This window comes from Pleurodeles waltl, chromosome 11 (genome assembly GCF_031143425.1).
Source record: "Pleurodeles waltl isolate 20211129_DDA chromosome 11, aPleWal1.hap1.20221129, whole genome shotgun sequence".
Classification (NCBI taxonomy): domain Eukaryota; kingdom Metazoa; phylum Chordata; class Amphibia; order Caudata; family Salamandridae; genus Pleurodeles; species Pleurodeles waltl.
The window spans coordinates 424,179,924-424,194,068 of NC_090450.1; the positions used below are offsets into that span (position 1 = coordinate 424,179,924).

General features: G+C 45.0%; 1 protein-coding gene across 3 annotated transcripts in view; it reads right to left on the reverse strand.

Moving 5' to 3' along the window:
* Window positions 1–14,145, reverse strand: part of GIGYF2 (GRB10 interacting GYF protein 2) — a 1,376,329-nt gene that overhangs the window by 1,176,158 nt on the left and 186,026 nt on the right. The gene's annotated exons all lie outside the window — the stretch shown is intronic.

Here is a 14,145-nt window from a genome sequence, read left to right on the forward strand (position 1 = left end):
AGCCATCAAATATTCACACTGTGGGTCATAAAATTTGCTTTAAGACCTGTCCAGCTTTACAAGTTGTTCATCTGTGGGGTACAGAAGACATTTTTCCTATGGGGTGGGTAACCAATATTAATGTTTGGTGGCTCTGGTAGGTATCAGTTTTGAGTCGATTCTCTGTTACAGGCCATTTAACAGTCTCTATGGACCAAGAGAAGAGGGGACGTTTTTGTGGGCGGGCAAGCAAACAAAGTGCATTTAAGTAAATTTTGGCAGAAGAGATGAAGATTGCTGGTAAGTTCCCAATTTACTGCACCCTTAACAGGTGACATTTACCATTCAATGCACAAGTCTAACAATGTAATCCGTGTTGTAAAGAAATGGCTCCCTGTTGCAGTTACCCCCCCACTTTTTGCCTGATACTGATGCTGACTTGACTGAGAAGTGTGCTGGGACCCTGCTAACCAGGCCCCAGCACCAGTGTTCTTTCACCTAAAATGTACCATTGATCCCACAATTGGCACACCCTGGCATCCAGATAAGTCCCTTGTAACTGGTACCTCTGGTACCAAGGGCCCTGATGCCAGGGAAGGTCTCTAAGGGCTGCAGCATGTATTATGCCACCCTAGAGACCCCTCACTCAGCACAGACCCACTGCTTACCAGCTTGTGTGTGCTAGTGAGAACAAAATGAGTAAGTCGACATGGCACTCCCCTCAGGGTGCCATGCCAGCCTCTCACTGCCTATGCAGTATAGGTAAGACACCCCTCTAGCAGGCCTTACAGCCCTAAGGCAGGGTGCACTATACCATAGGTGAGGGTACCAGTGCATGAGCATGGTACCCCTACAGTGTCTAAACAAAACCTTAGACATTGTAAGTGCAGGGTAGCCATAAGAGTATATGGTCTGGGAGTTGGTCAAACACGAACTCCACAGCACCATAATGGCTACACTGAAAACTGGGAAGTTTGGTATCAAACTTCTCAGCACAATAAATGCACACTGATGCCAGTGTACATTTTATTGCAAAATACACCCCAGAGGGCACCTTAGAGGTGCCCCCTGAAACTTAACCGACGGTCTGTGTAGGCTGACTAGTTCCAGCAGCCTGCCACACTAGAGACATGTTGCTGGCCCCATGGGGAGAGTGCCTTTGTCACTCTGAGGCCAGTAACAAAGCCTGCACTGGGTGGAGATGCTAACACCTCCCCCAGGCAGGAGCTGTAACACCTGGCGGTGAGCCTCAAAGGCTCACCCCTTTGTCACAGCACAGCAGGGCACTCCAGCTTAGTGGAGTTGCCCGCCCCCTCCGGCCACGGCCCCCACTTTTGGCGGCAAGGCTGGAGGGAACAAAGAGAATAACAAGGAGGAGTCACTGCCCAGTCAGGACAGCCCCTAAGGTGTCCTGAGCTGAGGTGACTAACTTTTAGAAATCCTCCATCTTGCAGATGGAGGATTCCCCCAATAGGGTTAGGATTGTGACCCCCTCCCCTTGGGAGGAGGCACAAAGAGGGTGTACCCACCCTCAGGGCTAGTAGCCATTGGCTACTAACCCCCCAGACCTAAACACGCCCTTAAATTTAGTATTTAAGGGCTACCCTGAACCCTAGAAAATTAGATTCCTGCAACAACAAGAAGGACTGCCCAGCTGAAAACCCCTGCAGAGGAAGACCAGAAGACAACAACTGCCTTGGCTCCAGAAACTCACCGGCCTGTCTCCTGCCTTCCAAAGAACTCTGCTCCAGCGACGCCTTCCAAAGGGACCAGCGACCTCTGAATCCTCTGAGGACTGCCCTGCTTCGACGACGACAAGAAACTCCTGAGGACAGCGGACCTGCTCCAAAAAGACTGCAACTTTGTTTCAAGAAGCAGCTTTAAAGAACCCTGCAACTCCCCGCAAGAAGCGTGAGACTTGCAACACTGCACCCGGCGACCCCGACTCGGCTGGTGGAGAACCAACACCTCAGGGAGGACCCCCGGACTACTCTACGACTGTGAGTACCAAAACATGTCCCCCCTGAGCCCCCACAGCGCCGCCTGCAGAGGGAATCCCGAGGCTTCCCCTGACCGCGACTCTCTGAAACCTAAGTCCCGATGCCTGGAAAAGACCCTGCACCCGCAGCCCCCAGGACCTGAAGGACCAGACTTTCACTGCAGAAGTGACCCCCAGGAGTCCCTCTCCCTTGCCCAAGTGGAGGTTTCCCCGAGGAAGCCCCCCCTTACCTGCCTGCAGCGCTGAAGAGATCCGTTGATCTCTCATAGACTAACATTGCAAACCCGACGCTTGTTTCTACACTGCACCCGGCCGCCCCCGCGCTGCTGAGGGTGAAATTTCTGTGTGGGCTTGTGTCCCCCCTGGTGCCCTACAAAACCCCCCTGGTCTGCCCTCCGAAGACGCGGGTACTTACCTGCAAGCAGACCGGAACCGGGGCACCCCCTTCTCTCCATTCTAGCCTATGCGTTTTGGGCACCACTTTGAACTCTGCACCTGACCGGCCCTGAGCTGCTGGTGTGGTGACTTTGGGGTTGCTCTGAACCCCCAACGGTGGGCTACCTTGGACCAAGAACTGAACCCTGTAAGTGTCTTACTTACCTGGTAAAACTAACAAAAACTTACCTCCCCCAGGAACTGTGAAAATTGCACTAAGTGTCCACTTTTGAAATAGCTATTTGTCAATAACTTGAAAAGTATACATGCAATTGAAATGATTCAAAGTTCCTAATGTACTTACCTGCAATACCTTTCAAACAAGATATTACATGTTAAATTTGAACCTGTGGTTCTTAAAATAAACTAAGAAAATATATTTTTCTATAACAAAACCTATTGGCTGGATTTGTCTCCGAGTGTGTGTACCTCATTTATTGTCTATGTGTATGTACAACAAATGCTTAACACTACTCATTGGATAAGCCTACTGCTCGACCACACTACCACAAAATAGAGCATTAGTATTATCTATTTTTACCACTATTTTACCTCTAAGGGGAACCCTTGGACTCTGTGCATGCTATTCCTTACTTTGAAATAGCACATACAGAGCCAACTTCCTACATTGGTGGATCAGCGGTGGGGTACAAGATTTTGCATTTGCTGGACTACTCAGCCAATACCTGATCACATGACAAATTCCAAAATTGTCATTAGAAATTGATTTTTGCAATTTGAAAAGTTTTCTAAATTCTTAAAAGTCCAGCTAGGGCCTTGTGTTAGTCCCTGTTAGCATTTCTTTTAGAGTTTAAAAGTTTGTTAAAAGTTTGAATTAGATTCTAGAACCAGTTTAGTTTCTTAAAAAGTATTCCAACTTTTAGAAGCATAATGTCTAGCACAGATGTGAATGTGGTGGAACTCGACACCACACCTTACCTCCATCTTAAGATGAGGGAGCTAAGGTCACTCTGTAAAATAAAGAAAATAACAATGGGCCCCAGACCTTCCAAACTACAGCTCCAGGAGCTGTTGGCAGAGTTTGCAAAGGCCAACCCCTCTGAGGATGGCAACACAGAGGATGAAGATAGTGACTTGGAGGAAAATTCCCCCCTACCAGTCCTATTTAGGGAGAACAGGGTCTCTCAAACCCTGACTCCAAAAATAGTAGTCAGAAATGCTGGCTCCCTCACAGGAGGGTCCAGCCTCTCTGAAATCACTGAAGGTAACTCCAGTGAAGAGGACATCCAGTTAGCCAGGATGGCCAAAAGATTGGCTTTGGAAAAACAGATCCTAGCCATAGAAAGGGAAAGACAAGAGATGGGCCTAGGACCCATCAATGGTGGCAGCAACATAAATAGGGTCAGAGATTCTCCTGACATGTTGAAAATCCCCAAAGGGATTGTAACAAAATATGAAGATGGTGATGGCATCACCAAATGGTTCACAGCTTTTGAGAGGGCTTGTGTAACCAGAAAAGTGAACAGATCTCATTGGGGTGCTCTCCTTTGGGAAATGTTCACAGGAAAGTGTAGGGATAGACTCCTCACACTCTCTGGAAAAGATGCAGAATCTTATGACCTCATGAAGGGTACCCTGATTGAGGGCTTTGGATTCTCCACTGAGGAGTATAGGATTAGATTCAGGGGGGCTCAAAAATCCTCGAGCCAGACCTGGGTTGATTATGTTGACTACTCAGTAAAAACACTGGATGGTTGGGTAACTGGAAATGAAGTGTATGACTATGTTGGGCTTTATAATTTGTTTATGAAAGAACACATTTTAAGTAACTGCTTCAATGAAAAGTTGCATCAGTATCTGGTAGACCTAGGTCCAATTTCTCCCCAAGAATTGGGAAAGAAGGCAGACCACTGGGTCAAGACTAGGGTAACCAAAACTTCCACTGGGGGTGACCAAAAGAAAGGGGTTACAAAGCCTCCCCAGGAGAAAGTGGGTGACACTAGAAACAAAGAAAAAGAGTCCCCTGTAGGCCCCAAAAAACCAGACCAGGTGGGTGGGCCCAGAGACACAACCCAAAACAAAGGTGGGTACCAGGGTAAGAGCTGGGATGCCACTAAGGCATGGTGCCATAACTGTAAACAGACAGGGCACCACACCAAGGACACTTCTTGTCCCAAAAACAAACCCCCTAGCAAAATCCCAGGGGTGACCAGTGTAGCCATTGGGGATGACTCCTCAGATGAGGAGGTCTTCATAGCCTTCAACTGGAAAAAGGGCCCAACAGGTGAGTGGGAGATTCCAGAGGGAAGTAGACACTTCCACCACCTACAGGAGAATGGAATCCCAGCCACTGCCCTGAGAGACACTTGTGCCAGTCACACTATTGTGCATGACAGGCTGGTGCTCTCAAACCAGTACATCCCAGGTGAGATGGCCAGAGTAAGAGTTAGCCCAGACAGGGTCACTAATAGGCCTGTGGCTCTTGTGCCCATAAAAGTGGGTGGAACTTTTAGCTGGAGAAGGGTGGTAGTCAGTACAGACCTCCCCCTTGATTGTCTCCTTGGAAATGACTACCCAGAGGTTAGTCAGAGCCTAAGAGAAGAACTGGTCCAGGGCCAGTCCTCCCCCAAGGATTCTGGAGTGCCTGCCTCTGCAGTAAATGCCAGTAGGCCCCAGAAGAAAAAGAAAAGGAAACAGAGTAGGAAAGGTGGACAACCTTTAGCCAAGGTTCCAGCAAGCCAAGGAGATTCTGCTCCAGTAGAGGAGAACTCCAAAAGTGGCTCTGATAAACTCCAACCTGACCCACAAGAAGTCCTGGCTAGTCAGGCAACTGTTAAGACTGAGTGGGTGGCTCCTCAGCTAACAGAAGAAAGAGTGGAAGAAGGGTGTTTACTACAAGATGTGGTAACCCCCCACTCTAATACAGTAGACAGGCACCCTGAACCCAAAGAAGCCTGTAACTTAGCCCCTTCCCTTGTAGGTGAAGAGCTAAGGGTGTGGTTCTGGGCACTGACAGCTGTCAGTGGCCTCTGCTGGGTGTTAGCCTTTATGGCTGCACTATCCTTGGCATGGTGGTCAGACCCCATGCCAAATAGCAAGTTAGGCCCCCTGACCCTGTTGGTCATGGTGGGGTTACTCCAGCTCTGGGTAACCTCTTTGGGTAAGCTAGGGGTGACCCTGGCTAAGATAAGATTAGCAGAGGTGGATACCTCTAAACCCAAAATAGAGAGAATGGGTGAAGACATAAAAAGCACAGACAAGAGGCAGTTCAGACTAGGTCCTATCACTGTGGAAGTAGGTCAGTTCCCCAGAGGGAATGACCTGAACAGGAGAATGTAAGGCAGAGTAGGCCCTGCAACAAACCAGCCTATTTCCTCTACTCTTCCTCGCCTGACAGACTAGGAAGACTCTCCCAGCTTTGGCTGAGTCTCCTGGCCTGTGGGCTGGGGGGGGCTTGTGTAAAGAAATGGCTCCCTGTTGCAGTTACCCCCCACTTTTTGCCTGATACTGATGCTGACTTGACTGAGAAGTGTGCTGGGACCCTGCTAACCAGGCCCCAGCACCAGTGTTCTTTCACCTAAAATGTACCATTGATCCCACAATTGGCACACCCTGGCATCCAGATAAGTCCCTTGTAACTGGTACCTCTGGTACCAAGGGCCCTGATGCCAGGGAAGGTCTCTAAGGGCTGCAGCATGTATTATGCCACCCTAGAGACCCCTCACTCAGCACAGACCCACTGCTTACCAGCTTGTGTGTGCTAGTGAGAACAAAATGAGTAAGTCGACATGGCACTCCCCTCAGGGTGCCATGCCAGCCTCTCATTGCCTATGCAGTATAGGTAAGACACCCCTCTAGCAGGCCTTACAGCCCTAAGGCAGGGTGCACTATACCATAGGTGAGGGTACCAGTGCATGAGCATGGTACCCCTACAGTGTCTAAACAAAACCTTAGACATTGTAAGTGCAGGGTAGCCATAAGAGTATATGGTCTGGGAGTTGGTAAAACACGAACTCCACAGCACCATAATGGCTACACTGAAAACTGGGAAGTTTGGTATCAAACTTCTCAGCACAATAAATGCACACTGATGCCAGTGTACATTTTATTGCAAAATACACCCCAGAGGGCACCTTAGAGGTGCCCCCTGAAACTTAACCGACTGTCTGTGTAGGCTGACTAGTTCCAGCAGCCTGCCACACTAGAGACATGTTGCTGGCCCCATGGGGAGAGTGCCTTTGTCACTCTGAGGCCAGTAACAAAGCCTGCACTGGGTGGAGATGCTAACACCTCCCCCAGGCAGGAGCTGTAACACCTGGCGGTGAGCCTCAAAGGCTCACCCCTTTGTCACAGCACAGCAGGGCACTCCAGCTTAGTGGAGTTGCCCGCCCCCTCCGGCCACGGCCCCCACTTTTGGCGGCAAGGCTGGAGGGAACAAAGAGAATAACAAGGAGGAGTCACTGCCCAGTCAGGACAGCCCCTAAGGTGTCCTGAGCTGAGGTGACTCTAACTTTTAGAAATCCTCCATCTTGCAGATGGAGGATTCCCCCAATAGGGTTAGGATTGTGACCCCCTCCCCTTGGGAGGAGGCACAAAGAGGGTGTACCCACCCTCAGGGCTAGTAGCCATTGGCTACTAACCCCCCAGACCTAAACACGCCCTTAAATTTAGTATTTAAGGGCTACCCTGAACCCTAGAAAATTAGATTCCTGCAACTACAAGAAGAAGGACTGCCCAGCTGAAAACCCCTGCAGAGGAAGACCAGAAGACAACTGCCTTGGCTCCAGAAACTCACCGGCCTGTCTCCTGCCTTCCAAAGAACTCTGCTCCAGCGACGCCTTCCAAAGGGACCAGAGACCTCTGAATCCTCTGAGGACTGCCCTGCTTCGACGACGACAAGAAACTCCAGAGGACAGCGGACCTGCTCCAAAAAGACTGCAACTTTGTTTCAAGAAGCAGCTTTAAAGAACCCTGCAACTCCCCGCAAGAAGCGTGAGACTTGCAACACTGCACCCGGCGACCCCGACTCGGCTGGTGGAGAACCAACACCTCAGGGAGGACCCCCGGACTACTCTACGACTGTGAGTACCAAAACCTGTCCCCCCCTGAGCCCCCACAGCGCCGCCTGCAGAGGGAATCCCGAGGCTTCCCCTGACCGCGACTCTCTGAAACCTAAGTCCCGACGCCTGGAAAAGACTCTGCACCCGCAGCCCCCAGGACCTGAAGGACCGGACTTTCACTGGAGAAGTGACCCCCAGGAGTCCCTCTCCCTTGCCCAAGTGGAGGTTTCCCCGAGGAAGCCCCCCCTTACCTGCCTGCAGCGCTGAAGAGATCCGTTGATCTCTCATAGACTAACATTGCAAACCCGACGCTTGTTTCTACACTGCACCCGGCCGCCCCCGCGCTGCTGAGGGTGAAATTTCTGTGTGGGCTTGTGTCCCCCCTGGTGCCCTACAAAACCCCCCTGGTCTGCCCTCCGAAGACGCGGGTACTTACCTGCAAGCAGACCGGAACCGGGGCACCCCCTTCTCTCCATTCTAGCCTATGCGTTTTGGGCACCACTTTGAACTCTGCACCTGACCGGCCCTGAACTGCTGGTGTGGTGACTTTGGGGTTGCTCTGAACCCCCAACGGTGGGCTACCTTGGACCAAGAACTGAACCCTGTAAGTGTCTTACTTACCTGGTAAAACTAACAAAAACTTACCTCCCCCAGGAACTGTGAAAATTGCACTAAGTGTCCACTTTTGAAATAGCTATTTGTCAATAACTTGAAAAGTATACATGCAATTGAAATGATTCAAAGTTCCTAATGTACTTACCTGCAATACCTTTCAAACAAGATATTACATGTTAAATTTGAACCTGTGGTTCTTAAAATAAACTAAGAAAAGATATTTTTCTATAACAAAACCTATTGGCTGGATTTGTCTCTGAGTGTGTGTACCTCATTTATTGTCTATGTGTATGTACAACAAATGCTTAACACTACTCCTTGGATAAGCCTACTGCTCGACCACACTACCACAAAATAGAGCATTAGTATTATCTCTTTTTACCACTATTTTACCTCTAAGGGGAACCCTTGGAATCTGTGCATGCTATTCCTTACTTTGAAATAGCACATACAGAGCCAACTTCCTACACGTGTGCATTCAGGAAGCATTCACGTTCAACTAGCGATCTGCACGCATTACAACTGTTATCATTGTGCATTATAGCAGAGATATTCTACTAGTTATTTGCCTTCTACCACCATTATCCCTGAACATTCAACCAGTGATCTATTTATTACTAAAACAGATTGGTTGCACGGAATGTATAAACAACTTTATTACCCATTTTATTTTTGCACCAGTACAGAAAGAAACTCTTATGAATATGGCCCCAGAAACTGCAATACTAAGTACTTGTGAGCAGATCAGTTAAATTTGGTTACTGTGTGTAATTTATAACAGATTGTATATATTATTGGGGTCATGTGTGCTTCACATACTTTTACACCACCGCAACCATTTCTACATTCTTCAGGTGAATCGCCAATTAAGAGTAGAACGAGTATTTTCTAAATTATATTGACACCATTGAAGATGAGACGTTATCACAGGTTAAAAAAATAATAATTTTGCATTCACTGGGTCCACAAGAGCTCATAGTGTACAATGCCATAGAGAAAAAAAACACCTTGCAACTCAGAAGACTGGAATGTTTGCAACACCCGTTGGAAGACTTAGGCAACTATTACTCTGTTTCAGTGTTTATTGCCATCAGCAGGTATAAATGTTTTTACAAGAAAACAAATTGAAGCCTATAAAAGACTGTTTCAGCATTAAAAAATACTAGCTCTTATGTATAGGTTTGGAGCTTTACATGACTAACTCCCTCGAGATCAGATCATCATGTATGTTAATAATGAGCATGTTCAGGAGAGATTGTGGCTACACAGTGAGGCACCTTTACTGGATTTTATTGCAGTTGTTAAGGCAGCAGATATTACAAAGAAGTGCAGTAAAGCGACTGGGGGAGGCTCACAAGGAGTCTAAGAACATGGTTTGCAAAACAAACAAAAACACAGGAAAGAAAAACTTAGGAGGATAGCAAGAAGACCATGTCAAAAGATAGAGAAAGACGATGTTATAGATGTGGGAGTAAGGAACATTCGTCTTTTAGCAAGAAACGACCAGCTAAAGACCAATGTAAAGAGTGAGGAATCAAGCAGTATTATGTAAAGGTGTGTAGAAAAGCTAAAACAAATAAAACTGTAGCTAGAGTAGAAGAGGGATCAGATCTTGGCTCTGAATCAAGTGGGTGGGAATCAGACACAAACTACAAGGAGAAGGCATGTGTGCTAAGTATCAAAGAACATACCAAACGTAACAGAGTAAATTAATCTGGGGAAAAATACTGGGTTGAAACCTGTGCGTAAAATGCAGATTGGTGGGGTGTACATTTTAATCGTAGCTGACTTGGGGTCACCATACACTATTGTTGACAAGTGGGTATCGAAGGAGAAATCTGTGACTGTTAGGCGACTCCCTATCCGAACTGGATGATGCCCCAGAAAACTTAATAGGATGAGATCCTATTTCCATTATTGGATATAGAGAGTTAATATTTGAGTTTAAGGGTAGAAAAGCAATAGGAAAACTTTATGTAGCAGAGGAATCAAAGAGCTCTGAACATCATTTTAGATCCGAACAGTGCAGATCAGGTATCGGTTGTTGGGGGTGATCAGCAATCTGGTCTATTTTATAAGGAGAAATACCCAGATTTGTTTTTCAAAGAAAATTGGTACAATCAAATGTTTTTCAGACAAAATAGTTCTTAAGAAGAATACCATTCGTAACGTACAGAAGGCAGAAGAGATACCATTGATTCTGAAAAAGGAATTAAACAAAGAAATTGTTGCTTGCAGGGGTCATTGAACCTGTGGATACTTCCGAGTGGACTGCCCCATTTGTGGTAGCCATGTGCACCAATGGGAAACTGCTTGTGTGTGGATCTTAGGGACTTCAATAGCAACATCGTAATGAAGAGATTTCCATTAACTGAAATTAACAAGCTGTTAACATTGACACAAGGTATGAAGTGGTTTTCTTCACTACATTTGTCCTTCACTTACCATCAGGTAAAGCTTCATGAAGAGTGTAAAACCCTAACCACATTTAGGGCTCCCCAAGGATGTTATCAGTTTGTACCCATGCCATTTGGCTTTGCGTCGGCAGCTGCAGTATTTCAAAGACTGATGCATAAATTGTTCAAAAACAAGGAAGAAAATGTCTTCTTCCAGGATGATGTTTTGATCATGGGGAGGACTAGGATCAGCACAACAGCAGATTGCATGAAGTATTGGAAATCCTTCAGGATATAATGGGCTCACAGGCAAGTTTTCAAAGTGCAATTTCAGAGCAAAGACATTGAGTTACCTAGAGCATGAAGTCACGTCAGAAGGAATCCAGCCAAATAAAAGTTTCCTTAAGGCTGTAAAGGAAGCTCCTGCAACAGCCAATAAGGATGAACTAAGGATTGTAGAATTTTATGCTAAATTCGTGAAGAATTATTCAGAAAAAAACAATTTACAACAGTTTTAAAAAAACAAAGTGAAATCTGTGCAGTCAGAATCTGTTAAGCGTGATTTTATAGAGATTAAAAACATTATTTGTAATGCAGGAAGTTTACAAGGTTTGGATACAAAGTTTACCTGGATTTTAACTACTGATGCAAGCAACAAAGGTATTGGTGCAGTGTTTTCACAGATGGATGCCAGAGGAGGTGAACATACGGTGGGTTTTCCATCAAGGGTATTAGCACCAGCTGAAGAGCGTTATTCATTTATTGAAAAGGAAGCACTAGCTATTGTCTGGAACAATTTACAAATTTTGTGTAGGGTTATGAAGTGGAAGTGAGGTGTGATCATGAACCATTACTTAAAGTGTTGTCCTCAGAAGGTTTATACAATGCCATACCTAGAACTGCAAGGATGGTAGTATATCTGCTAGATTTTAGATACAATTTGCACTAACCTTCCTGGTGTTAAGAACAGAGTAGCAGACTGTTTAAGCAGATTAACTCTACTCTTTGAAGAGACTGTTAATGATGACAAGGAGGAAATGTTTGCGGCATAGATGGGAGATGAAAGAATGGCTACTATTTCAGGGAGTGAATGGAAGAAAGCCAGTAAACAGGGTGTCACTGACGAAAGTAAAGGAATACCTAATAGATGGTTGGCTGAAAAAATAAACGTTTTGGATAATAGTTGTAAGAGTTTTTGGGAGGTTCGCAATGAACCCACGGTAATGCATAAGAGGGGTTAAGGTAGCACCCCAAAGGAGTTAAGAGAGCACATCATAAAGTTGTGCCATGAGATCACCCTATTTTTTCACTTTGAAGATCAGCTCCTTAAAACTGAGGGTCTTGATGTGATCTTGATGTTGCATTGATGGGGAAGGGTACCTCAACATCAAAACTGCTATCTAGGCAGCAAAGGATGTTTCAACAATAAACAGGTCACAGGTGAAGTTTCTGACTCTGAACGCCATTATGGCAAACTTCCTAGTGTTAAATGGGACCAGCGTTGATGGTGCTGCTTCTCTAATGGACCTTGAGGAGTATCAGGGTGGGTCCTAACAAATTCCTTGGCACAATAATCACCTTCTTTGACCCTTTTGCTTGTTTGGAACCTTATGCCAGAAGTTTCTTTTCTTTTTTAAGAAGGTTCAGCCTAGGTTTTTCACCTCGCCATCCCCCTCATGGTTTTACTGCAGAAATGGTATCTAGGGTCTCTGGGTAGTGAGAGGCTTCTGACAAACATTTTACTGCATGTGTGTTTACCCCTAAAGCATGGTGACTGATTGGCAAACAGTGATTGGCATAGTTGCTTGCCCCAAATACGTGCCCAATAAAAATCAAAAGCACAGTGATGGATGATGAACTGCCTTATGTCACCCACATGTGGGATTCAAAAACTTGTTTAACAGGCCGACTGGCTGATCTTGCACAATGCAAAAAAACAGTATTAATGTGTGAAAATCAACCTGTTTTTACATATTTTAGACAAGTACTGACATTGAATGAGTCAACTGTAAAGTGTGCCTTGAAGCGTGCATGGCCTAGTTGCTTGATGGTGACAAGTGAAAAATGGATGCTATGCTAATACACATGTTTAGATTCTTACAGGAGGATAAAAATGTTGTGCCATGAGGGACGTTCGGGTATTGTAAAGAGTAATAATGGGATAAAGGAAAATTATTGGTGGTCTGGGATTGATGGTGAAATATAAAGAATTTTCAGGGAGTGTGAGTTATGTATGGAGGCAGATAAATCTCAGGTGGCTTTGAAACCCCAATTATGTCCTGTAATTTGTCCTGAGTTGGCTTGGGAGGTGCTAGGCGTGGACATCATGGGACCTATTGAAGGCGAGAATGGAGAATTTTGGTATGCTTTAGTGTTGATTATTTTTCTAAATGGCCTGAAGTAACGTTTGTGAAGTGAACTAATACTGAAAATACTGTGAAGATTTTTGATAACCTTCTTGGGTAATCCTTCTCTCTGAAAGATGTTATCACATATAATGGGATGCAGTTCAGGAGTGAAATGATGAAAGAATTTTCGATTGGCAATGGAACTGAACACAAATTTACTTCTGTTTATCATCCTAGTGCGAATGGGGAAGTGAAAAGATTCAATTGTGTAATTAAAGGAACTTTGCAATTAGCAAAAGGATAAGGATTGAATTGGATGGTGTGTGAGAAGAAAACGGTATGGATGTATCACACTACACCTTCAGTGCCTGGATATAGTCCATTTACCATTAAGAGAGGAATAGTACCTTTTATGAAAAATAACCAAGGATGGATAGTATAATCTTGATTACAACAGTGGCCTCCAGAAACTGTTAGAATACAAAGAGCACACAATGTATATAAAGACTACACAAATAAAAAGAGATAACAAGAAGGTGTTTTGAAAAAAGGCGATATGGTACGTGTTAAGTTACCTAGGTGAGTGAAGAAGGGTTAAAGCAAGTTTTCTTACTCATTAGAAGTTTTGGAAGTTTATAAAAATTCAGCAAGCTTGAGTGATAGAAGAGTGTGGAACAGGAGCAGGATGGTAAGAGTTGGATGAGGGTAAAGGAAGTTCAAGTGAGGCAAGAACTGGTGAAATGAGAGAGGATGTTGTAAGAGGGGATAGTGATGAAGTAAGACAAATTAATACTAGAGTGAGATGGGCAGTTAAACATAAGGCATATTTGAAGTACTGTTGAAAATGTTTAAGTGAATGTTCATTTAAAAAAAAGTATTAGGTTAATTTTATTATTTATTTTTCAAAATTGTTTTTTTAGCCAGATTGTATTTGTAGAGTGTATATTATAAGTTTAGTAGTTAATTTATGTATAATGGGGAATATGTGTTGTGTATAGCTTTAATTCATATGCTGTCACCAGTATTTATGGTGTGCAACATGTGAGTTTTGTTCAGAATATAAGAATGTTTGGGATGACAGGGCTTTGTGGCAGTTGTAGTGGGACATTCATATCGAGAGGACATCTTGGTCTTTACTCTCGCTTTTACTTAAATAAAGACGACTTCATACCTCAATGATTCTGTGAGATTTACTCAACAAACAGTTTTTGGACCCAGTTTACCAATAATCACTTCTAAGCATCATAAAAAGAAAACTCCAGGGAACCGGCAATATCAGAACTGAGCTGTAGAAGTCACAATTACAATAATGGGTTAATCAGATAGAAGTCCCAGGTGACACTGGGTCGCAT